The following is a 24,631-nucleotide window of genomic DNA, read 5'->3' as shown; positions in this document are numbered from 1 at the left end:
TGGAAAACTGTAAGGAAAAGCCTTCCAGGATGACGCCTTAATGGCAGATGCATAAAGGCAGGGAGGTGCCCCCTAGGCTGAGGAAACTGCAGATTGTGCAATGCGGCTGGAATGGAGAGGTCGGGAAGCATTTTCTGGAATAAGCACAGCTTAGGATCAGATCACAAAGTCTTAAAGTGTCTGGGCCTGACTGTAAGTGCTGGGGAAGATCTGGAAAGAAGGGACAGAATCCCGTCTGTGCCCAGGTAGGTAACTCTGGTACTTCTGGAGGGCAGAGAAGGGAGGCACAGAGGTCAGACAGGCTGATGGCAAGAAACCAGCAAAGAACAATGAAGAACTTGACCTGGGGCAGTGGTGGTTGAGGGGTGGGGGGGGGGAGAAGGAGGGACAGAGGGAAGAGCTAGGAGCTCGAGGCCTCTGGCTGAAAGGACAGGGTCACAGCCATGGGACGGTGTGATGCTGTAACACTGAGTAGTGTGAGACGTACTGTAGTGCTGTAGAAGTAGTGCTGTGACACACCTGCAGGAAGGTGAGTAAGAAGCTCCCCACAGGAGCTGTTGGATGTGAGGTACCAGTAGGACAGTTTGGTCTAGGAGGTTAGATACTGGTGTGTGCAGTTAGGAGCCCGAATAAGACGTAGATTTTTAAGAGTCATCAACATAAAGGGAATATTTAAACCAGAGAGTAGATCCTTTAGCTTGTTATTATCAGATGTGATCATATATGTGAAAGTACCTCTTAAACTGTCAGGAACCATAAATCTGTGAATTATATCCCTACTTTCTCTCACCATGGCCGCTTCAAGTCTAGAAGGACCAAAGCAAGGAATGAGTTCTGAAAACTTTAAATGGTGGTTCTCAACCTGGCTGAACATTAAGAAGCCTCCGGAAAGCTTTTAAAATCCCCACAGCCAAGCCACCATCCAGACCAATGAAATCAGAATCTCGGTGGGCAGGACCCAGACAGCAGTCTGGTTAAAGGGCCCCAGTATTGTCCAACGTTGGAGGCAGGACTGACAACTACTGGATAAGTGCGTCTCTTTGGTACAGAGCAACTTACACTACGATTTGTTTACCTGGGTAATGGAAGAGAATGACAATGAGGAAGTATCATTTATCAATAGAGCATTCATTCTTCTATTCAACACTCATTTAAGGAGGGCCTTCTATGTGGCAGACACTGAGCTGGGTGTAGGGACAGTGTCAAATAACTGTCCTCAGGAGGTTACTACTCTATGAAGGAAGCAGACAGTAAGTCATGCCCACAGTTTGGTGATTCCCATTGCTATGGGAGCACACAGAGTGGGGACCAAGATCTAGATTAATCTAGTGTCCAGGAAAGGCTTCCCTGAGGAAGGGATGCGAACCTGAAGGAAGTGAAGCAGAGTTTATAACTAGAGGGAGAAGATCATGCAAGTTGAAGTTTCCAGAAAGTTCTCAGCTGCAGCCAAATTGGAAATATGCGGGCCAGGCTCTCCTCTACAAGCGGGTGTCTCTAAATTGGAACTCTTCCCCATTAAAATACAGCTTTGTCCTATGTCTAGTGATTTGGAAAGATTGGCTCAACCCTGGACCCTGTGTCAAGCTTGAATCGGTCCACTGGTGAGGGACATAGGCCCAGCCCAGAGACAAAACTTAAAATAAAATAAAATAAAATAAAATAAAATAAAATAAAATAAAGGTGGGGCAGGGGATGAAAGGGGGAGCTATAGGTGGAAGGAACTCATTTACAACCTTTTGGGCAGCTCTACTTCCTACTTGAGCTTTATTTACTTTTAAGTTTTCTAGACTCCTGGAGCCCAGGGAAAATCCATAGGATGGAAGTGCATGGTGTATAGTTGGACTCCAGGTTCAAAGTAAGTACTTTCCATTTGACGGAGAAGCCACTTACACATTTGACCACTAGGCAGAACCTCGACATGTTATATGTAGATGGGATCTCAGAGAATCAAGCCCCTTCCTTTTTCCAGATAAGAAATATAAATATTCATTCATTCAACATATATTCTCTGAGGGTTTACAATGTGCCAGGGCTGAGGATATAATAAACCAAACAAGGTCCTACTCTCATGGGACCTACACTGTGATGGAGGAGTCCAACTGACACAGACAAGAAAACAAGCTCAGTCATAGCCCCGTAGGAAGGGCACTAAAGAACACAAAATGCGAGGCAATGATAGAACATACTGACTGGGGGGATGGAGGGCTATTTTAGATTATGGTGGTCTGGGAAGGCCTCTCTGAAGAGGTAATAATGACATGAGATCTGAAAAAAAAAAAAAAAAGATGGAATCAATCAACAGAAGATCAGAATGGAGTTCCAGGCAGGGGATTCTGTAAATACAAAGTCCCTAGGTGGGAATACGTGCTTAGAAGAGCACTGTGGAGACTAAACCCAAGTCTCCAGTCTCTGGCTCCCATCTTTTCTTCACTTGCAGATGTTTCTGTCTTGATGTGCCTAGCCCTCATGTACTTTTTATGTATTATTTAATGTTTTAAAATTAGACATGGTCTCAGAGCCTAGGCTTTGGAGTCAAACACTTAGAAGTTCAACTACTCTGTCATTGACTTACTAACTCTATGGCCTGGGTCAAGTTACTCAACCTCTCTGGCAGTCAGTTTCTCGTTTGTAAAAATGAATTGACAATACCTATTGCCTGAGGTTGTTCTGAAAAGTAATGTGATTGCATGGAAAGCCCTGGACATACAGCACGCACTCAATAAATAGCACGTCTCCTCTAAGCAGGGTAGGGAAAATGTCTGTCTTGCTTGTCATTGTACCTCGATTCCAAGAGTTCTCAAATGAAATCACTGCTTCTGGGGAAGACTGCAGCCAGGAAGGATGAGGAGGGACATGTTTTAACCTAAAGCAATAGATATAAATGCACCAAACCAAGTAAGACGTAGACACAGATATACACCCACAGGCACACCAAGTGAGCACGTATGCAGTCTTTAAAAGAAAAAACTCAGGTGAGACTTTGGCCTTCAGACTTCATCTCTCTCTACTGTGCAGGTAAACAGACATAGTGTCCTGACTCAGTCTAATGCCAGATCTTGAAATATATAGTTATGCGCTGCATAATGACATTTCGGTCAATGATGGACTGCATAAATGACAGTGATACCATAAGATTATAATGGAGTTGAAAAATTTTATCACCTAGTGATGTCATCGCCATTGTAACACACTATGTTATGTGTTTGTGGTAATGCAGGTGTAAACAAACCCACTATGCTGTCAGTTGTACAAAAGTATAGTGCATACAATGAGGTACAGTACATAATACTTAATAATGACAATAAACCACTATGCCACTGGTTTGTATATTTACTATACTTTTTGTCCTTATTCTAGAGTGTACTCTTTCTACTTATAACAAAACCAATTTGCTGTAAAACCGTATGCCACGTTACATCAGCAGCATACATCTCGTGTTTACCCCATCTCTTAATTGCATTATTTTCTCTTGTGTTTGATTTAATCTCGAGTTGTTTTATAAATTTATTGTAGCCTAAGTATACAGTGTTTATAAAGTCTACAGTAGTGTGCAGTAACATCCTAGGCCTTCACATTCACTCCCCACTCACTCACTGACTCAGCCAGAACAACTTCCTGTCCTGCAAACTCCATTAATGGTAAGTACCCTGTGCAGGCGTGCCATTTTTTATCTTTTACACTGTATTTTTCACTGTAACTTTTCTGTGTTTAGATACACAAATACTTACTATTTGAATTGCCTATTCAGTACAGTAACATGCTGTACAGGCCTGTACCTTAGGAGCAATAGGCAATGTACCACATTGCCTAGGTGTGTAGTAGGCTATTCCATCCAGATTTGTGTAAGTGCCTCTATGATGTTCGCATAATGATGAAATCACCTAACGATGCATTTCCCAGAACACCTCACTGTTGGTAAACTGCTGTATGACTGTACAAAGGCCAAAGACTCTATATCTTGATATGAATATAAAACCAATGTGAGCATTCAAAAAGCTGAAATCTCAATAGGGACAAGAGCAAGCCTGACAAATTTCTGACTTAGGTGCTGCCTTCTTGACTCTGGTCAGTGGCTCTGCTTGGAAACGCTTGTGAGTAGCAGTATGACTCTCTTGCTTTACCAGAATGTCTCAAAAAAACTGATGATCCCACGGAAGTCAAGGCAGAAATAAGCAGCCCACTGGCTTGGCTTTGTCTATTTTATTGCTGAAATGAGATATTTTGAAGTCAAACTCAGATGGTCATGTGCTGTGGGCTTTCAGAACTTTCCATAATATTTTAAACTCTGGAAATGTAACTGCTTCTACTGCCCCATTATGACCACAGCAGAGAATTGGCAATTTAGATAAGTACTTTTATGTCTTCTCTGCAGCGTCAGACAGGGAGAGGAGATGGCACACATCAAATTGGCTTATTAACTTAGAATGAAGTTTTACTTGGGTCTAAAAATTAAGGGTATCCCTTTATTTTTGAAGTAAACTTATGAAGTCTAGCCAAATGATTGAAGTATGAATAATTCTTCCATGGATTGTATTTCAAGCAACACAGAACAGGATTTACATGATAAGGTTCTTAAGATTAGCATCCATTTGACAAGCAGTCCTTTCTATATGAATAAGGGAGATTGAGATCTTGGTTAGTCATCCTAGAAATGTCAGCAGCGGTTTAGAGAAAGTTAGAGTGGGGTGGGAGCGAGGGAGCCCCTGGCATGGCAAGTTGTTTTCGTTATACTCCGTTGCCCGTCCCCTTGCACAGTCGCGTGCAGCCGCCAGGCCTGCGGCCTGCCCACTGTGCAGTCGGCGGCCCCTCGCCCCGCGGAGCCCACTCGGCCAGCCCCGCCCCCAGCGCCAGGCCCCCCTCGGCTTCCCGGGTCTCGCCCCGGTCCTTGGCAACACGCAGGGAGATTATCCGCTCTCACACTGACCTTCCTCCGCCAACGTATTTTCCTTGGAGAGCTGTGCGTAGCCTTGGGGGATACGAGTCCAGGTTTAAAAGAATCTCCCAATGCCTGGCTCTAGTTTCTATCTCAGCTAATGGCTTTAGGCGAAAGCAGACACGAAGTTAGGCAACCGGTCTTTCCCCGGCGCGCCCTGCTTCAAGTGAGTCAACACCCAAAACAGAGTTGTCCACCCCCGCGCTCCCCCACACCCCAGCCACGACCCACCGTGGTCCCCCACGGAACACGCCGCCTCGCCAACTACCTCGGAGCCCACTAGAGCTTTCCCGGATGAATGTCTGCACCTGATCACCCTTTAAGGGGTGGCAGCCTCGGCCGGTAAGGACAGACGGTCTGAGATGTACCCCTTTCCTGTCGCGCCCACCGTCCGTCCGTCCGTCTGTCCGTCCGTCTGTCCCCCCACCGCCCCCCCCTTCTCTGCCTTCACACAACCAACTATTCATTCTTTCTCAACAAAGGCGGAGCGGGAGGGAGATGTTGTCAACAGTTACACGGCAGGCAGGCTCCTTCGCTCTCTCTGCAAACTTTCCAAGCGATGAGTGGGGAAACCCTCCTGCTCCGAGCCCGGGGCCCCCAGCGCAGCCCTTCGGCCCTCGCGCCCCCTGACCCCGCCGGCTTCGGGACAGAGGGGGACGGGGGCCAGGGAAGATGCCGCTCGCGAGCAGGAGCGGAGATGCGCCCGGACGTCGCTGGGCGCCTGTCGCCGCAGGCCGCGTCGGGGAAACCCCAGCCGGCTCGGAGGCCCCGGGGCGCACGTCCCGTGCAGCCGCTCCAGCCGCTGCGGTCCCCAAACGGCGACTCTGCGGCGGGGGCTGGGGAGGGCGCCGCCTCCCCAGCTTTCCCTGCCGCCTAACTTTCTCAGAAACTTTCCCGGCCCGTGCTCCGTGGGGAGGGAGAAGCCGAGGCGCCCCGGGAGGCTCAGCCACCCCGCGGGACGCGCGGCGCCGGGTGGAAACTCACCTCCACGCGCGGCGCGCGGCTCTGCGGCTGGGGCTCAGAGGCTCCGCACAGAGGGCCCCGCGCCGCCGCTGCTCCCGGAGCCGGGGCCGCTCATGGTCGGCAGGGTGCGCCCGCCAGATGCCCGCGCGCGGCTCCGGCCCTGGCAGAGGCGAGCGCGGCTCTGAGCCACCGGCGCGCACTCGGGCCCTCAACTGGTGGTTGGAGGCTCCGCGGCCCCACCCCGGCCAGCCGATTCGCACCGCCTGGCGGAACCCCCCGCGACATTTACATGCGGTGACCTCGCTTTGCACTCCTCTGCTCCGATTTTAGTTTGGCTCTCCTCTTATCTCCCCGAAAAGACTATCCTCAAACATCGATCGACCCCTTCCTCACTAATACTCCTCTCGAGAGACAACCCCACCTAATCCACTCCTCCCCCTTCCCCGCGTTATTTAATTACCCAGCAGATCGGCTTTGCTCAACTGCAGACTCCTGGCTGGCTTTCAGTTTAAAGGGCTTTGATGGGACAAAGATCCAGGTAACCACAAATAACCAAGCCATGAAAACAGGCAAATCCATCACACCTGCCTGGACATATTGAAAGCAAAGTGGGAGGTAAAAGTAGCACGTCAGTAACTAGAAGGCTGGGTGGGATGAAAAATGGGAGCCAACTGGAGGACTTACACTATCAGATAGCGGCACCTATTATAAAACTGCAGAAATAGTAACTGGCAGCAAGGACAGACAAAATGACCAATAGAATAGAGAGTGCAGAAGGAGATCTACATGATATGGTCCTTGATTTATGTCGAAGATGCTTCTGTGACGCACTGGGGAAGGGCCGTCTGTCTTGTCAGTAAATGATGCTGGATCAACATGGGGGAAAAAGGACCTTGACCCCTACCTCGTACCATACCAAAAAATCAATTCCAGATAGATTTTAAATCTATGAATACACGTAAAAGGTGAAACAATAAAACTATCCAAAGTAAACATAAAAAAAAGATTCTTCATGACCCTGAGGTACGTACAGACTTCTTAAGCACATACAGTGCTAACTATAATGGAAGAAGTGATCACTGGACAATAGTAAGATTAAGAGCTCCTGTTCATCAAAAGACACCATTAGCAATGGGGCAAGCCACAGAGTGAGAGAAGATAACTGCAACACATATATCAAAAAAAAGGACTTGTATACAGAATGTATAAAGAACTCTTATAAATCGGCAAGAAAAAAGCAGAAAATCCGATTGAAAATTGGCAGATTATTTCAATAGGTATTTCTCAAAAAAAGCCAACAAACATGAAAAAGTTCTCAATTATTAATCATCCCAGAAATGCAAATTGAAGTTGCAATCTCTCTTCACACACACCAGAACGGCTAAAATCAGAGAACTTTTGAAACTTGTTTGGCATTATCTACTAAATTAACAGTAGCCTGGGACCCAGCCATGTCATCCCTAGGTATACGCCTCACAGAGATGGGTCACAGATTTACCACAGACGTGTTCAAAAATGTTTATAGCATCTCTCTTTATAACTGCCCCCCAAGAAACAACCCAAACGTCCATCAATGGAAGAGAAATAAACTGTGGAAAACTGTATCGTAATAAGAATGAATGAACTATTAATACATCTACACTCAACAAGTTGCATAACTCTCACAAATACGATGTTGAGGGAAAAAGCTGGGCACAAAGGATACAGACAGTATCTGATGTTAAAGGTGAAGATAGTGATATGTTGAGGAGTGGGTAGTGATGGAAAGGGAGCCCACAGGGGGTGGGCTGTTGGTGCTGGTACTGTTGGTGTACCTTGGAGATGTTGCAGGTTCGGTTCCAGACCGCCGCAATAAAGTGAGTATTGCAATAAAGCGAGTCACCGTCTTTTTGCTGATAGAGGGTCTTGTCTTCAATTTGTAAAACAACATGCAATAAAACAATGTATGCTTGTGTGCTTTTTCTTGACCTAGATATGTCCTATTTTATAAACATTAACTGTCCCTCACTTTATAAAAATTAATTGGTTTGTGCACTGCTCTGCGTGTATGTTTTACTCCAGTAAAAATGTTTTAAAATTGTGCCATGTTGGGTATATTTTATATCATTTTCATCCCCCTAAAAAAGAGCTATTAGCAAGTCTGCAACATTCTAAGTGCAGCACCCTTAAGAATGAGTTTCTACATTTTACTTATGGGTGTTTTGTGGGGTGGTTGTTATCTTCCCTACCTCATTAGAAGCACAAACTTTTTATTTTTGTTGGATTTTCCCAAAGCGTTTTCCCAAAGCATTTCCCAAAGCGTTTACTTCTTTGAATGTCAAACAGACTAGCTGGTATATTTCCAAACTGAATTATCATAAATGCATTTACCGACTTTCTGCTGCTCTGGAGTATCACTGAGAACAGTGGTAAAACTTATTTTGGTTTTTCTTGATTTTCAAAATTCCCTGAGCACCTACTCTATGTAAAGTTTCTATGGCGTGGTGCATCATGGGGAAGTAACAATAAAGAAAGACCAGAACACAACACACAGAGAGGCCTTGGGCAAGTCACTGTTCCTCTTAGTCCCTCCATTTCCTCATAAGTGAATGAGTGAATAAATCTGAGGATTTATTCTGAGGAGTCAAGGAAGTAAGGGATGTGAAAGTGCCTAGCATATAGTAGTTATCATTAACTCTTACTAGAATTGATGACCTATTCTATCACTTGTCATCACAATACCCCTGGGAGATAAGAAGCATCTTTATGTCCATTTATATGGGAAGAAACAGACTCAGAAAGGTTAAGTAACTTCAACCATAAATCCATTCAACAAATATTCGTTGCATGTGTACCATGGGCCAAGATCCGTAGCTAGTGAGAAGCTGAGTCAGAAATTTAGCCAAACCAGAATCAGGTATTTTAACCAAAGTTCAGTGGACTGAATCAATCTTTTGATTAAGGAATATTTGCATGGTTCACAAATTAAAATATAAATATAATAGTATACAGTGAAAAGTCTTCTTCTTAACTCTGTCCCCCATTTGCCCAGTGCCCCTCCCACCATAGATATCTACTGCTATTAATATTGTATATGCCTACCAGAGTTTTTTTCAGCGTGTGTGTTATCCCCCATCCCTACACAAAAAGTAACATACTATACCTACAGTCCTATACTTTGCTTTTTTTTCACTTACTATGCCTTGGAGATTTTTCCATATTGGTGCATAGTATTGAAGAGATGTATCACAATTTATTCAATCAGTGCCCTATTGATGGACATTTAGATTATTTCCAATCACTTCCTACTACAAACAACATTACAGGGAATAATCATGTACATATATCATTGATATGTGCAAGTATACCTGTAAGATAAATTTCCAGAGGTAAAATTGCTGAGTCAAGGGTATATGCTTTTGTAATTTTGTTAAGTAACACCAAATTGCCTTCTTTAGGGATTGCACCAATTTCGATTCCCCAGCAATGTAAGAAAATGCCTATTTCCCCATGCTGGCAAGAATGTGTCATTAAACTTTTGAGTTTTTGTCAACCTGATGAGTAAAATATGAATTTTAGTGCAATTTAAATTTGCATTTCTCTTATAATAACTGAGGCTGCTCATCTTTTCATGTTTAACAGCCATTTGTGTTTTTCTTTTTGGAATTTGTACTTCCATTTTTCTATCCATTTGTAAGATATTTTAGTATCAATTTTCTAGGACCTCCTTCCACATTAGGAAGCTCAGCTCTTTGTGATATGAGCTGCAAATATTTTTTTCAATGATAACATCAAAGAACAGAGGTGATATATGCAAAGCACTGTCATTTTAGGAAGCTCATTCTAGAAGCTTTGTAGAATGAAATAGAGATGTGAGAGCCAAGGCAGAGAGGACACTGATTACAAGACTAGTAATTGTCACATGACAAGGGCTTTGATTAGCTGGTGATGGTGGGAATGGAAGGACTAAAATGACCGAAGTTATTATCAAGGACTAATTGGCAAGAGTTAATAATTACCAATGATAACAATGACCATAACAGTAGCTACAATTGGTTTAGGAATAACAACCAGCCACACACAATCTACTAAGTGCTTTACAAGCTTTAAGCCATGAGCTGGTACTATTACTGCACCCCACTTCACAAATGAGAACAGTGAGTTTTAGCAGTTAAGGAACTTACCGAAATTCACACTAGGTGTAAATGGCAGAAGCAAGGTTAACCCCAGGTCTATCCAACCCCAGCTGCCTGGCAGAGTAAAGGAAAATGATCAAAGGTCTACAGTGTAAGTGCCTGAGTAATGCCTGGCTTGATGACAGATGAAGAAGGTAGGGAACAGCTGCCTCTGGCTGGAGAGTGACACTCACTTTTAGGTACACTGAGCATTTTTCTAAACCTTTCATGTTCATGATCACTCTTCCCACAATGTCTCTGTGAGTTATGGGGGTGGTATGACCCCCATTTTACCAATGAGAAGACTGAGGCACCAAACTAAATAACCAATCCCAGCTCAGAAGTCCTGTTCTCTGGGAAACCTTCCCTGAAACCAAGAACAGATCACATACCTCAGTTATATGTGCCTTACAGCCTCTTTTTCTTCCTGAAATTTGACTCAGTTCATAATTACACATTTATTTCTGTTATTTCTGTTGTTCTATAGACTCTAAGATCCACGTCTGGTTTTGCTTTTGTTTTGTTCTTAGTTTGAAGCCTGGCACTTTTGGCAGTCAATATACATTTATTGAATGAATGAATGAGTGAATGAATGAACTCCAGGCTTTTAGATCATTCATCCTTGCATCTTTCTATTATATCATAGAGTTCCCCATCAGCTAAATAAATATAATGCCATGGATGTGGGCAGTGATATAAATAATTTTAGGATTCAAATTTCTTCAAGTCTACAGTCAGCTTCCCCATTAATGTTTAAACAGCAAAACCCTGGGCTTCAGCCAAAGGGACATATGAAAAGACAATATAACCAGTGATATGGAGTTGATGACTATTGGGCAGGGCGAGAAGCTTTGTCAGGGAGCATTCAACCTCACGTCGATCCCCTCCTGATGCAAAGTAATTTGTTGACTCCCACCACATCGCTAGTTAACAGGCAGCTGGGGCAGGGTAAAATGCACTTGGAGGAAGAATAACTTTAAAAATTCCAGCTTTCGGGGTGGCCGGTTAGCTCAATTGGTTAGAGTGCGATGCTCGTAACACCAGGGTTGCTGGTTCGATCCCCCTATTGGGCCAGTGTGAGCCCCCCCCCCCCCCCCGCAACTAGATTGAAACAACTACTTGACTTGGAGCTGATGGGTCCTGGAAAAACACACTTAAAAAAATAAATAAATAAAAGTTTAAAAAAAAATCCAGCTGTTCCCAGACCTAAATGGTAACAAGGAACAACAGATATTTAAGTTATAATTGATAAAGACCAAACAGAAAATCTGAATTTGAACAATTGCAGACTGAGAATTCCCTGAAGTTCATATGTGACAAGCCAATGATACAAAGAGCTGGCAGCTGTTACATGGACCACAGCAGCGAATCTTGAAGCATTTTTGGGAGCCTGCCCTGTGAATAGCTAGCCATGCACTTGGTCATGGGAATCCCCAATCTACCATGTAGGGAAGTCAACTTAACTTGCATAATGTCTATATGATGGCTGCAAACTCAGTCATATCAGCTAGAGAAGTCATTGTAGGAGGACCACAGCGGGATGGATCCTCAATAAATACTTACCGAATGAATGAACAAGTAACTGCAAAAGACATGGAGTTCTTGACACCACAGGCTCACTTCCTACTCAAAGCACACCTCAACACGACGGTCTACATTTGAACCACCCGTTTCAGGACCAAACTCTAGACCCTCAATCCCCAGTTACTTCCTTAATTTGATGACCAGCTATGCATTGAGTAACTTCTTTATTCAACAATTGGAGGAAAAGACTTCAAAATATTTCTGGATAATTATGGAATTCCAAATGACTTTAATTTCCGTATTTACACAGTTCTTTTTATTTACTTTTTTCAGTAAGCATTTATTATTTTTATTATTAAAAATGTCACTTAAAAAACAAATTCATTGAGGCCCTACCCTGGAAAGCATCACGAGCCTGAGGAGATATGACGGTGAGTTCATCATCCTTGTGGAGAACATACCAGATAAGGAGTGAGAGAAGGACTGGCTACAGCAGAGGTCCCGTGCCATGGGAATGCAAAGGCAGAGAGTAAAAGTATTGTGGGACAGACTGTTAATGCTGGTGAAAATAAAGGAGCAGAAGAGTTTTGAAGGAAAAAAAATGCTTTCCTATGGAAATGAAGAGAGAAAAAACAAATGTATGTAAAATTAGTGCAATGGTCACCTGGCTGCCATCTTGAGTTATGACAGGAAGGGCTCAGTTTAGATGCTGCAGGCCGCCCCAGTGGCAAGTGGAGTTGAGCCAGGCTAGCACTGTTCTAGTACAGAAGAAGGAACCTGGATAATTGGGAGAAATGATGGGAACATGAAGCCTACCGGCTCCCTTACACAGGAGGAGCCAGACTGACAGGAAAACCTAACTTGCTTGGATGTACTCATTCAATCTTTGAGATTGTTGGTCTTCCAGACAAGTAGGCCTCAGCCTTAGAGAATGGTTTGTGAGATGTGGGTGGGACTCACTCACCATCTTAAAATCTTCCTAGCAACATTATCACTTAAGCCTCCATCATTAGCTGCTCATTTCTTTGTGCTAGGCATTGATCTCTCTCTGTAGTCCTCTTCTTTTGTAAAACATTGTTAATCCTTAATGGATGATCTCATAGAACACTAGCTCTGAATGTGCTCTTTGCCCAGCAACTCTACTTCCAGGAATCTGTCTTACAAAAATGTTCACTCACCTGTACACACTAAGATAGTTGTGGTATCATTGCTTGCATTAAAAAAAAAGTGTTGATAGGCAGAGGGATGGCTAAATTAGAGCACATTTATACCATGGCACATGCTATGTAACTGATAAGAATGAGGTAATTCTCTAGGTACGGACACAGAAAGATATCTGTGAAATATTGTTAAGTGAAAAAAGCAAGTTGCCCCATTAATGTAAAAATAACAAACTTATATATTTGTGTGGGATTATGTGTCTACATGTCAAAATGTCTGAAAGAATTTCCTCCCATCAAACTGTTTGAGAGGTGAAATTGACAGGTGAGCAAGAGGGGATTTTGCTTTTTCTTTCATGTTATTTTAAACTGTTTGAATTTTTTCCGCTGAGCACTGATTGCTTTTGTAATTAAAGATAATTTACATAGCGCTTACTATGAGCTTTATGTATGTTAACTCATTGAATTCCAGCAATTAATCCTATGAGGTGGCACTGTTCTTATCCCCTTTTATAGATGAGGTCATAATCCCTGCCCAGGGCACACAATGATATGTAAGGGTGCTGAGCTTTGAACCCAGGCCATCTGGCTCAGACTTGATGTAAAAAAAAATTTTTTTTTAAAAAGCAATTTATTTCTGAGTCCATAGGATACTCGGCTGCTAAAAATCTTCACAGATTTGTGTGTATAAAACAATGTAATAGTTAGACATTTACACCCCTCACAAAATGATAACCCCTCTCCCAATCTACTACCCCTCTGACATCGTATACAGCTGTTACAATTCCACTGACTCTATTCCCTGTGCTGTACTCCACACCCTGTGACTATATATATATATTTATATTTATAGTTGACATTCATTATTATTCAACTTTAGCTTCAGGTGACCAGTGCAGTGGTCAGGTATCTACACTGTCCATGAAGTGGTCTCCCTAATAAGACAAGTACCCATCTGACACCCTACACAATCTTTACAACATTATTGATTATATTCCCCAAACTCTCTTTCATATCCCGTGGCAATATTGTGGCTACCAATCTATGCTTTCTAATCCCCTCACCTTTTCCCTCATTCCCACCCGCTCCCATCTAGCAACCATCAGTCTTTCCTCTATATCTCTAAGACTATTTCTGTTTAGTTTGCTCATTTATTCTGTTCTTTAGGTTCCACATATAACTGAGATCATATGGTATTTGTCTTTCTCTGTCTGACTTATTTCACCACCTCCTTACGCCAAATACAAGAATAAATCCAAAATGGATTAAAGACTTAAATGTAACATCCCAAACCATAAAACTCCTACAAGAAAAAATAGGAAGTAAATTTGCAAACATTACCCTTAGTAATATATTTACTGATATATCCCCTCGGGCAAGGGAAGTAAAAGGAAAAATAAACATATGGGATTGCATCAAACTAGTGTTTTCACAGCAAAGGAAACCATCCATAAAACAAAAAGGCATCCTCCTGAATGGAAGAAGATTTTGTCAATGATACATCTGATAAGGGTTTAATATCCAAAATGTGTAAAACACTCATTCACCTCAACACCAGTGCTCTTCTTAATCACTAGGTTTATAGTGCCTCAAAAAGATCACATAAATAAACAAAGAGCACTACTTTTAGAATTAGACACATCTGCATTTGAATCCCAGTTTTTGCTGATTAGCTGTGTGACTTGTAACCAGTGTCTTACGGGCACGTCAGTTTCCCCATCTGTAAAACGGGGGATGATAGTAGCCACATGCCTCATGAGGCTCCTGTGACAACTACACAAAACACGTTTGGTGCCAGACACTCAGTGAGCACTTGATAAGTATTGACTAGTTCCTCTATTGAGATTAAATTATCAACCCTTTAATGTATATTAATTTAATTGGCTATTTTCTTGGTTTGTGAAGTACCAGCATCTGTAAGCGTTAGTGGAGAAGGGGGACTGGTTTAGACGGAGAAAATAGAAAGTGCTCAACTAACACTTCACCTTTTTCACAGTGTTGCCTAAAGCCAGTCCAACTAAGAAAAAACTAATTGTATTTGTATGAGTTTTAAAAGAATTCTGGGGTAAAATCATCATCCTGTTTTTTAGAATCAGGGTATTGAGGTTCAGGGATTTGCCCAAGATCACTGAGCTAATTAAATAACAGAGACTGAAATTTGGATCTCCTCATTCCACATCTCACCCTCTTTCCACTGCCTGAGTTGGGGTCCGATGTCATGGTTGGGAAGTGGTGACTGCTCTCAGAAGGAAGGTGCTATAGAAATGATAAGAGGTTGGTAGTAGCAGGGCCAGTGGGGGAAATGCTCCATCAATTCACACACTGCTGTTTCTGAGTGAGGAAAATGGCTTCCTCCATACTTTAGAGCTAAACTAATTCACAGACAAATGTGACAGACCCCCTCCCTGTGGGGTTCACACAGTCCTGTCCCTTTCTCTCCAGTTGTTTGTGGTACTTATCTTTACAACAGTCATCATTCTGCAAACCAGAACACAGCCATCCTGGAGGAGACAGGTGACGTGGGCAGGCAGGGGGCTGCAGGCAGGCAGTGGGAGGGTCCAGAGCGCAGCCTTGCTCACTGCCCCCAGCTCAGTAGCCTCCGGCTTCTGCCTGCTCCTTCCTCATTTTCCACTCAAGAGCACTGGGGGCTCAGGCCGGAACCAAGGAAGGATTGTCCACTTGTCCAGCTCCAACTATGCCACCCACTTTTCAGGCTCAGTCAATCCCTGCCAGGTAGGGGTCATTACCATTCTCCAGAGAGAAGAGATGACAACCAGAAATGGATCGGAACGACCCAGAGTTCTCAACCTTTTTTCTAACAAGACATGAACGTTGTACAACTCACTCCCATGTGAATGTCAGAGGTGAGCGATCCCAGGGCATGAGGTACGATTCCACAACTTCCTTTCAGTCAGACACCCTTTGGTTGCTAAAATGTGGATAATTATTAAAGCTGGGATTTGTTACACTATTATCTCTACTTTGGTATAGGCTTGAAAAATGCCATAATGAAAAGTCAAAATAAAATTTCAAACAGCCATTTGGAATGCGTGAAAGTGGTATTATGATAGTCTGTGCCTGCCAGTTTACGTTAAAAATAAATTATTTACAATCTGATACTGCATTGTCAGTAATGAAGTGCTTGCCACACACCTTAAACCCCAGTGCAAGAGCAGCTGGGACAGCAAGTAGGAGGGCTAGACGAGGCCATCAGTTTGGCCCTTTCCTCCTTCCCCAACACATACACACACACACACACACACACACACACACACACACACTCGGTTGGTGTGGGGCATTCCTCTTGGGTGGTAACCATTTGGAACTCCTTCGAATGGCCTAGTTGACAGTACCGAGGTTACCAAGTACTAAGAGCAGAGTCAAGCACCCTTAGCATTGGTACAGGTGTGTGCAATGAGGGGCAGAGCACCAAGGATTCTGGGGGAAGAAACACAACCTAAATTTGAATAACAGCTATGTTTACCAGCACTGGATCAAGAGCTTTATACACAACCTCTCAGTTCATTTTTCCAGCAACCCAGAGAGACGAAGGTTATTAAGCCCATTTTACAGATGAAAAAACAGAGGCAGAGTAACCAGCCAAATTCACATAGCTAAGATGTGCAGTCCTTGGACGGAACTCTCTCACTCTACTACCTCTGTCACCACCCAGCGTGAACCCTGTTCCTCAGAGTGAGCAGGAGAGTTTGGGCCAAACTGCTTGAGCATGGCATGGAATAGAAAAATGACTTAAAAGCAGCAAGCTGGCTGGGTTAACTCAGGGCCAGGTATTCAATAGGTACTTGTGAACTGGACTTTTGAACGGAGTTTCAGACATAGGGTGGGGGTGGGTGGGAATTTCCAGTGGGTTGGGGACTACAGTCGGGGCTTCCACATACATTTGCATTTCCCTCATGGCCAGAAACCACACAGACAGGTTCACAGATGTGAGCCTTGAAGCCCAAACTACGTATCCTTGAGTTCTTCCTACCCAAGAGTGGTCTGGGAGTGGCAGCCTTGTCATCCCTGCGGGCTTGCCAGAAATGCTCCATCCTCAGTTCCACCCCAGACCGACTGACTTTAACCCACATTCTACCTATCCTCCCAGGTGACTCGTCGGAAAGGCCCTGCCCTGGCTCAGCAACCCTCCAGCAGGGAAATGTGCCAGGCTCATCCTCATCATCCCTGGCCAGCCTGGGGCAAAGAAATTCCTTTTTCCTGTTCTAGGCTTAGGGAGTCTAAAACCATGTGGTGCCCTAACCCTCCACTTGAAGGAACACCCTAATGGGAGTGGGAGGCAGACTGCTCAGCGGTCAGCATTTCCAGGAAGTTTGAACCCCTGTGTGCTCCCCATGTGACCTCTTACGAACTGGAGGGCATTAGAGGAGTGCTTCCTCATGGCATGACCAGGCAGTGACAAATGTGCCATGTGGAAGGAAATCAGTGAATAATTCTCACATATTCTGAAATGAGTCATACTGGCCTTTGTTGGAGACTATGTTCCAGATGATTAGATTTGTGGGTTTTGTTTCTTAATTCAGAGTGTACTGTTAATGAACACCTACGTACCACCTTTGGTAACAAAGGTGAAATACAGGACAGGTAAGACGTTTCTGTAAACATGGACTCTGATAATTGGTTAACTATTGGGGACAGAAATTAGTCAACCATGGCTCCAGGGACTCTCCCTCCCCGTTCCTTACTGTCCATCACCCATTTGCTCTGGGCTCTCAGCGCCGTGTGCTGCCCATAGTGACTGACGGTGATTGGCCCTGCCTGTCCCTTGAGCACCTATTATTGACATTCTGTGTGCTTTGCTGGTTTAATCCTCACAGCAGTGCCTTGAGGCAATAAGTATTATTTTCCTTACTATACAGATGAAGAAGGTGTGGCTCTGTGACGTTAAGCTGTCCAAGGTCATGTGTCTAGAAAGTGTCAAAGGACTGGAATACAGATCTGACAGGGATTCTAAAGTCTGGGTTTTTCCCTCCACACCTGGCTGTTTCAACCTTACCTGGCTCCTTGTGGAATTTCAGGTGAGGGACGTACTCAGGTGATTGGGGAAGGGGTTGGCAGGGTGTCCTTGGTGACTCTAAGTCACACCACACTGCTGGCTGTCAACTCCTTACGTGTCCGCCTGGTGTCAGCTCCAGGATCCGGAGATGGTCTGCATGAATCACCAACAGGCGAAAAGAGACCTCGCAGTCCTGGGAGGATTATCTAAGCCCATACAGTTTGGGCAGTCCTGGGAGGATTATCTAAGCCCATACAGTTTGGGGAATGGTGTCAACTCCTTCCTGTTAGATTTCTACTGGCTCTGTTTGGAAACAGAGATGAGGTAACTTGATAAAGCACCTCTGCGTTTGAAACTGAGACAAGTGCTAGCCATTTGCTCTTGGGCCCCGCCAGGATGAGAACCAGACAATGAGGGCATAGAAAGATGGACAGGAAAAGGAAAGCCAGTTAGGGGAAAGAGAGGCCGAGGAGCTGATCCAAGTTTCAACCACCCTACTATTTATAGGTGAGACTCTCCTCAGAGAAGACAGGATCCAAACCCAGACCCACAACTAATTCAACGCTCAGTTGTTCCAGGGCATGCTATTCAGTCTTCCCCCAGGACACCAGAAGTAGAGTCTGCTACAATTCTTTCGTAGTAGAGCTCTCTGGGTAAAATCTTTACTCACCATCCAAAATATTAGCCCTGTGGGCGTAGATTCTCCCCTTTACTCCTCTCCATAGCTCTCTTCTTACCTGGCACAACTCTCCCTGCTTCTTTCTCAGGGTGTCTTCCAACACTTTCCTTTATCCATTCTTCTAAAGCCCCCTTGTCCACCCTTGGAGGCTTACCCCTTCCTGATATCTGTGTTCTCAAACTTGTTTGATCCTAAGAATCACCTGAGAAACGTGACCATGAAGATTCCCAGGCTCCTCTCCTATATGTCTGGATTGCAGAGACCTAGCTGGAGATCCAGAAACCCAGTGTTTAACAAGATCCCATGTGTCCTTATGATAAAACACATTTGAGAAACCCTGGACTATACTCCCCTGTTGTCAGACACTCCTGATTCACCCTGGAGCTTGTCACAATCCTCAAAGCCACCCACCCCTATCCTGTGACAACACCTCCAATGTCCCAGCCTCAAAGCACACTGACCTCCCAACTCCAGAAACCTGCATCTGTGCTCCATGTCACCTGCCTAATCTCTGGCCCCACAGGGAACGGAGCTTCCCCTGACATAGCTCATGACAGTAGCCCCGTTCTGCCTACATTCCCTCACCTTCCCACACTCTTGCTTCATGGCCCCTGGCCTCTGCACCCACAACCCTTTCATGCACCCACATCTTCATCTTCTGATCTATTGCTCCTCCTGAGCTTCCTTCCTTCCTTGCCCATTTGCAACCATGGTTGACCATATGAGCTGGTTTGTTGCCACTCTGAACCCACAGCCTTCTGCTGTCCTTACTCAGCAGACCTTAGATCGATTCATCCACCTTCTCCTTTCCTACGCCTAGGGAGCTAGAATCCGAGATCTTCAGAGAAACTCCCACAACCCTGCATGCTCACCCCATCACAAATCCACAATCTCCTTTTTGGCTGAGCTCAACTTCAACTAGAAGTTGAGACCGTGAGGCCATCAGACTTCAGCTCCCCACCCTCTTTCTCTGCAATAGAATCGATGTCACAACCATCCTCTCCACCTGTCCCTCCAGCCGCAGAGGATCAGGTCTCACTCCTGTTGCTCCCTATAAACACGTATGGTACGTTCTTGGCTCCATGTGACAGGGGGACTCCCCACTGATGGGGTGACTCACTCTATCAGTGGCCCTCTTTCTCTTCTCTCTGTCTGTAACCTCTCCCTCTAGCTGGCGGTTCCAGCTCAGCCTATTAAGCGGCTTGAGTTTCCCTCCTCTGAAACACCTCGCTTGACTTCAGGCTCTCCTCTACCATCTACCATCTGATCTCTCTTCTTTCTGTCTCCAAAAGCTCTGCAGATGCCTCTGCCTCAGCCCCTCCACTCACATGGCTTCTCCTGGAGCTTGATTATCATTTGCATAGTACATGGCCCAGTGGACACAATTCAGACCTCGTGTTATTACTTTTCTGTTGTATTTGACATAGGTGACCACTTCCTCCTTTGTGAATCTTTCTACTCTCTTGGCCTCTGAGACACCATTTCCCCTGACTCTCCTCTTACCTCTCCAAAAGCTTCCAGTCTGTCTTCCTTGTGGGTCCTCTTTCTCCAACCATCTTGAAAGTGGATGGACCAGGTCCTTGGATTCACTGTCCCTCATCATCATACATGTTTCCATAGTTTTAATGCAATCTGCATTTCGAGCTTTACTTTTTATATCCAAATGGTCTGCTAAATGTTAATTTTGGCGCAGACAATTCAAATGAGCACATCCCAAACCTAACTTACCCAACGCCAGCTCCCCCTTCTCTTCTTTATATATCAGATGACACCTCCATTCAACTAGTTGCCTGGGAGCCATGCTGGATCCCAATTTCTCCATCACTGTCCCCGTACAATTATACACACAGCCAGCCATTCACCAATCCTGGGGACCTTATGCCTAAATAGTCTCAAGATGCACGTGCTGCTCTCCTCCTCCCCACTACCACACCAGTGGAGGTCCTCATCCTCTCTCGCGCACTCCTTAGCCTCCCAGCTGGTCTCCCATCTCCTCGTCTGCCTTTCTCCAGTCAGTCTTCCACTCAGCCACCTGAGTGATCCTTCTAAAATACAAGTTTCATCCCATCTTTCTGTCACTTAAAGCCCTTCAAGAGCTTCTGACCACCACAAGTTGAAATCCAAACTCCTCAGGATGGCTCCCCGAAACTCATCACTGTATCCCATGCCTCCATGTCACTGCTCAGTTTCTTCCCTCTTTTCTCTAAACAACGCCCATCCCTCTCTCGTCCCTTAGCCCAGGTATCACGCCCCCACAACTTCTTTCTTGGCTCTATACACATGGGTTACTGCCCCTCAAAAGTGCTCCTGTAACACCCTGTCACTGATCTTAAAAGTGTTTTTATGACACCCTACACTTACCAGATTACAGTGGCAAATTCAGCTATTAACTGTGGAAAGAGAGAAAGCCTGAGGATTATTTTACTGGTTTACAGCTTCTCTCCACCCCTAGTTGTTACCACAGTGACCAAGAGTTGGCTCTTCCTTGCACCTACGAATCTGTCTGAAGCCAGCTTTCCCCTCCCTCTGCCTCTCAGGGTGAAGCACGAGGACCACCCAGGGATCAGCCCACCTCTGTCTCTATCTCAGAAGGAGTGGCCTCTCCCGGTAATTGGCAAAGCTACCAGAAACTTGGCTTCAAACCATTCACGTCTAACAGGTGGTCCAGATATTCTGGCAGAGACCGTGGGTTTAGAGAGGGGGAGAGCTAGAATCATAAAATGTCATGTTCTCGGACCACCCTGACCCCTAAAGTCCAGATCACTGGTGAGGGAATACTGTACTTATGGGTGTCCAGGTGAGAGGGAGGCCACAAATCCACATTCCTGTACCCCTAAGGAATCCTGAGGGATCAGAGCAGGCCTTCAGGAGGGCTGTTTACAAGCCAATCTGCCAGCTCTTCTGGGAGGAAAAGTGGAGAGGCCCAGACTAATGCCAGAACCCCAGGACTCTAGCTGTACCCTCTTGAATAGCTAATAGAGGGGACACTGCCCTCGGCCCCTGAAGGAGCTCCTTAGGTCTGCGGGGGATTCATACTGGGACTAGGCCTGGAGTGCTGAATAACATCAGAAAGAATACTGTTGAATTGGACTCTGCGGAGCCCTTCAAATGTCCTTGGACCCAGCCCTGGTGGGAATGCGTTACAGACTCCTTCAAAGGTGGGCCGGAAACACTGATAGTGCCAGGCTATCGTTTGTAACCTATTAAGAGCTAGCCTTGCTATGGGAAAGGCTATAGCGGAGGCAGGAACAGCAAGTTCAGAGGACACAGCAACAAGAGCAGCGTGGCCAATCCAGATCATTAAAGCAGAGAATGGAAAAGGGGGCCACCATGTACAGTTGTACAGGTTGTTCACTACACAAGGTTGCTCAGCTGAAGGAGCAAATGGGGGCTGAAATCCAGCCCGTGCACCCACTTGCTAGGCTATATGTCCTGGCGCAGAACTGTATTTGCTGGGGGAAAAGGTGACTGCTTCTAATCTGCAAAAAGGCACCAGTTGGGATTGTCGTGACCCTGATAGAGAAGGCGGCAGCAGCAATGACCAGGCTCGGAGAATGCAAAAGAAACCCAGGATCTGACAGAAGATGACAAGTGTTTTGGGAGCCCCAGGGCTCCTGCTAGGTTTGGGCTCAGAAGTTCAGCCTCTAGAGTGAATGTCCAGGTTCACAATTGTGCTCTCCTCCTCCGTCTCCCCTTCACAACCATCCCAGTCCCTCCGAGCCCACCCCTAGCCATCCAAGGCCTCCATCGCCAGAGAAAAGAAAGCTAGTATACTTGGGACTGTGGCCCCAGCCACCTAATCCTTACTGACCCATTCCTGAAGAGAGTGGAGGACACCTGATAAAGAGAGGCAGTCTCCCAAGCCCGCCTGTGACCACCACTGTGCTCAGCTGGTAGCAGACCTTGGCTGGAGAGCCAGGCCACCAGTCTGTGGCTGAATGCCAGGTGAGAAGGAGCTGTGCGTTGAGTTTTCCCTCTTTGTTCCTTTCCTATTTATAGCTTCACCTAAACAGCATCCACTCCTGGTGACAGCCCACAGGTTCTAACCTGCAAGGGAACTTCTAGGACGATTATAGCCTTGTTCTGAAAGCTAATCGCACACAACCTAAGGGAACCTGGGGATTGCCTCCTGCCCTTTCGGTTGGAGACAGAAGGTGGGCAGGCAAGTGGAGGACTCTCTTAGGCATAGATACGGACGGGAGGCCAAGGCAGGGGGAACTAGCTCTTCAGAGCTCCTATTTTTTGCTGTATGTACATGATCATATTTAGTTCTCCAACATCCCTTGATATTTAATGATAAATATCATTATTTCCATTTTGATAGTACATGGCCCAGGTTCATTCTACTGAACCTGAGGTACATTCCACTGAACCTCAGAGAGAAGAAATAACCCTGGCCAGCTGGTAAGCTAGGGCTCTGAATTGAATTTCCCCATCTATGTGGCTCTGACACATGGGGATTTTTAACCCAAATGTGTCACCTGCAAAGCATCTCCCTTAGGGGGAGGGAAACTTAAAATAGTGAAAAGGAACAGAAAAAGCTTGAGGAGTTTTGCTGTAGCAACTGAAGCAACTCTCCATACAATCTTCTCCCTTCTTGTTCATACTTCCAGGACACTCTTGGGAAAATTACACCCCCTGCCTCTCCCAGGGATTTTTAAACAGGTGACATCATTGCATTAAAGCGATCGGGGGACCGGGGCTATGCTGGGAGGGGCGGGGAGAGGTGGGTAGTGGAACTCTTGAGGTGATTATATATGAACCAGCCAGGAAGAACCTTCTTTCCCTCCAGCCTGCTTCTCAACCCACTGCTCAACCAAAGCATCATCTCTCAGGGAAAATTGCCAAGACTCACAGTTTAACTAATAAACTGTGAGAACAGGAAGGGGCTGTAAACAATAATAGCAATGTTTATTGAGTGCTTGTTACGTAATAGCCAAGTACTGCTCCGGGGACACTATGTAGAGACCCGGTTAATCCTCTCATACACACACATACAAAGTACAAATGAGGAAACCGAGACCCAGGAAGGCGATGGAACTTGCCCAAAGTCTTCTCTCTCTCATGAAGGGGAATGAAACTCACACAGCCTGGCTCTTGGATGCTGTCCTGCTTTTCGAAGATCGTCTCGCCTTGCTGCCCCGACCCATTTTACAGGTAAGGAAACAAGCCCAGGGGGACAGGGGACCTGCCTGCCTGCCTGCCAAGGGCAGAGCCGGGCCCCATGTCAGGTTTTCTGGCACCTGGCACCTGGAGCCCTTGTTCCACCCCAGGGGCTGAGTACACCCAAGACTCCAGGAGATGCTAATGGCACTTAACTCAGATTCCAGATCCCACTTAATGCTCGGAACTACAGAATTCTTAAATACCTATTTATCTGTCTGACTCTGTACTGTGCTAGGGCTCATGGAAAGCTAAATATAACTTCCATCAGATTCTTCATCTTTCCCCTCCTCAGGAGACAGATCCAAACAGAAGCCAGGAGGAACATGGCACCTCATACATCCAGCAGTGCTTGGCACGACTCTAAGTACTCCCTCCTAGGCCGGCAAATATTTTCATAATCTTTGCCTTACAGAAGTCTCCTGTAGAGAACAAATGGACACAAGAGTATCTTCCAGCAGATTCCACAGGAAGAAACATTACATTAGTGGAGAGGATTTTGATTCTCAGACCTTTTGGGAAGGAAAGCAGATCTTGAAGCAGGGGCTGCCTAGATGTCTGCTATGTCCCTGGCCCCGGGCGGGCGTGGAGCAGGGCTATGGGGAGCCCTCAGTGGGAGATAGATGGGGTGGTGGGGAAAAGCACAGCCTTCTGAGTCAGCCAAACATGGGCTTGAGGACTGGCTCTGCTGCTTGAGGCTGTGTGACCTTGGGCAAATTCCTTCACCTCTCTCTGGTCCTCAGTTTCCCCACTGTAAAACGGGGATAAAAAGAGTAGTCACCTCTTGGACTGGCCTTTGAGACTTAAACACAATAGTGGCAAGGAAGCACTGAGCACAGGGCCTGGCACATTCAGGTGTTCAAAAACCTTAGACACAATTATCATTGTGAGATCCTTCACTCTCCTTGAAATGAGCTCATGAGGTGCATTCTCCACCTCATGTCATCTGTCTCCCTTATTAAACTTCTCTTAGGGGGTCCAAGGCCCTTCACCTGATGCAAAATGCGACTTTGGGAAAGGAGGAAGAGCTCTAAGTGATGG

The 24,631-nt window shown here is 45.5% G+C and overlaps 1 protein-coding gene across 2 annotated transcripts in view; it reads right to left on the bottom strand.

Moving 5' to 3' along the window:
• The window catches only part of BCAR3 (BCAR3 adaptor protein, NSP family member), a 184,311-nt gene that overhangs the window by 93,991 nt on the left and 65,689 nt on the right, over positions 1-24,631 (bottom strand). Inside the window, exon 1 of one of the 2 annotated variants that reach the window (XM_081056767.1) lies at positions 5,918-6,287. The exons of the other annotated variant lie outside the window; for it this stretch is intronic. The gene's annotated coding sequence lies outside the window, so the exon portion shown is untranslated. Of the gene's footprint in view, positions 1-5,917; positions 6,288-24,631 lie in introns of those variants that run through there. 2 annotated transcript variants of the gene reach the window in all.

The sequence above is a fragment of the Rhinolophus hipposideros genome (genome assembly GCF_964194185.1).
Source record: "Rhinolophus hipposideros genome assembly, chromosome: 8".
Lineage (NCBI taxonomy): Eukaryota > Metazoa > Chordata > Mammalia > Chiroptera > Rhinolophidae > Rhinolophus > Rhinolophus hipposideros.
Note: the sequence above shows the minus strand (reverse complement) of the source record. Positions and strands in the feature narration are given on the sequence as shown.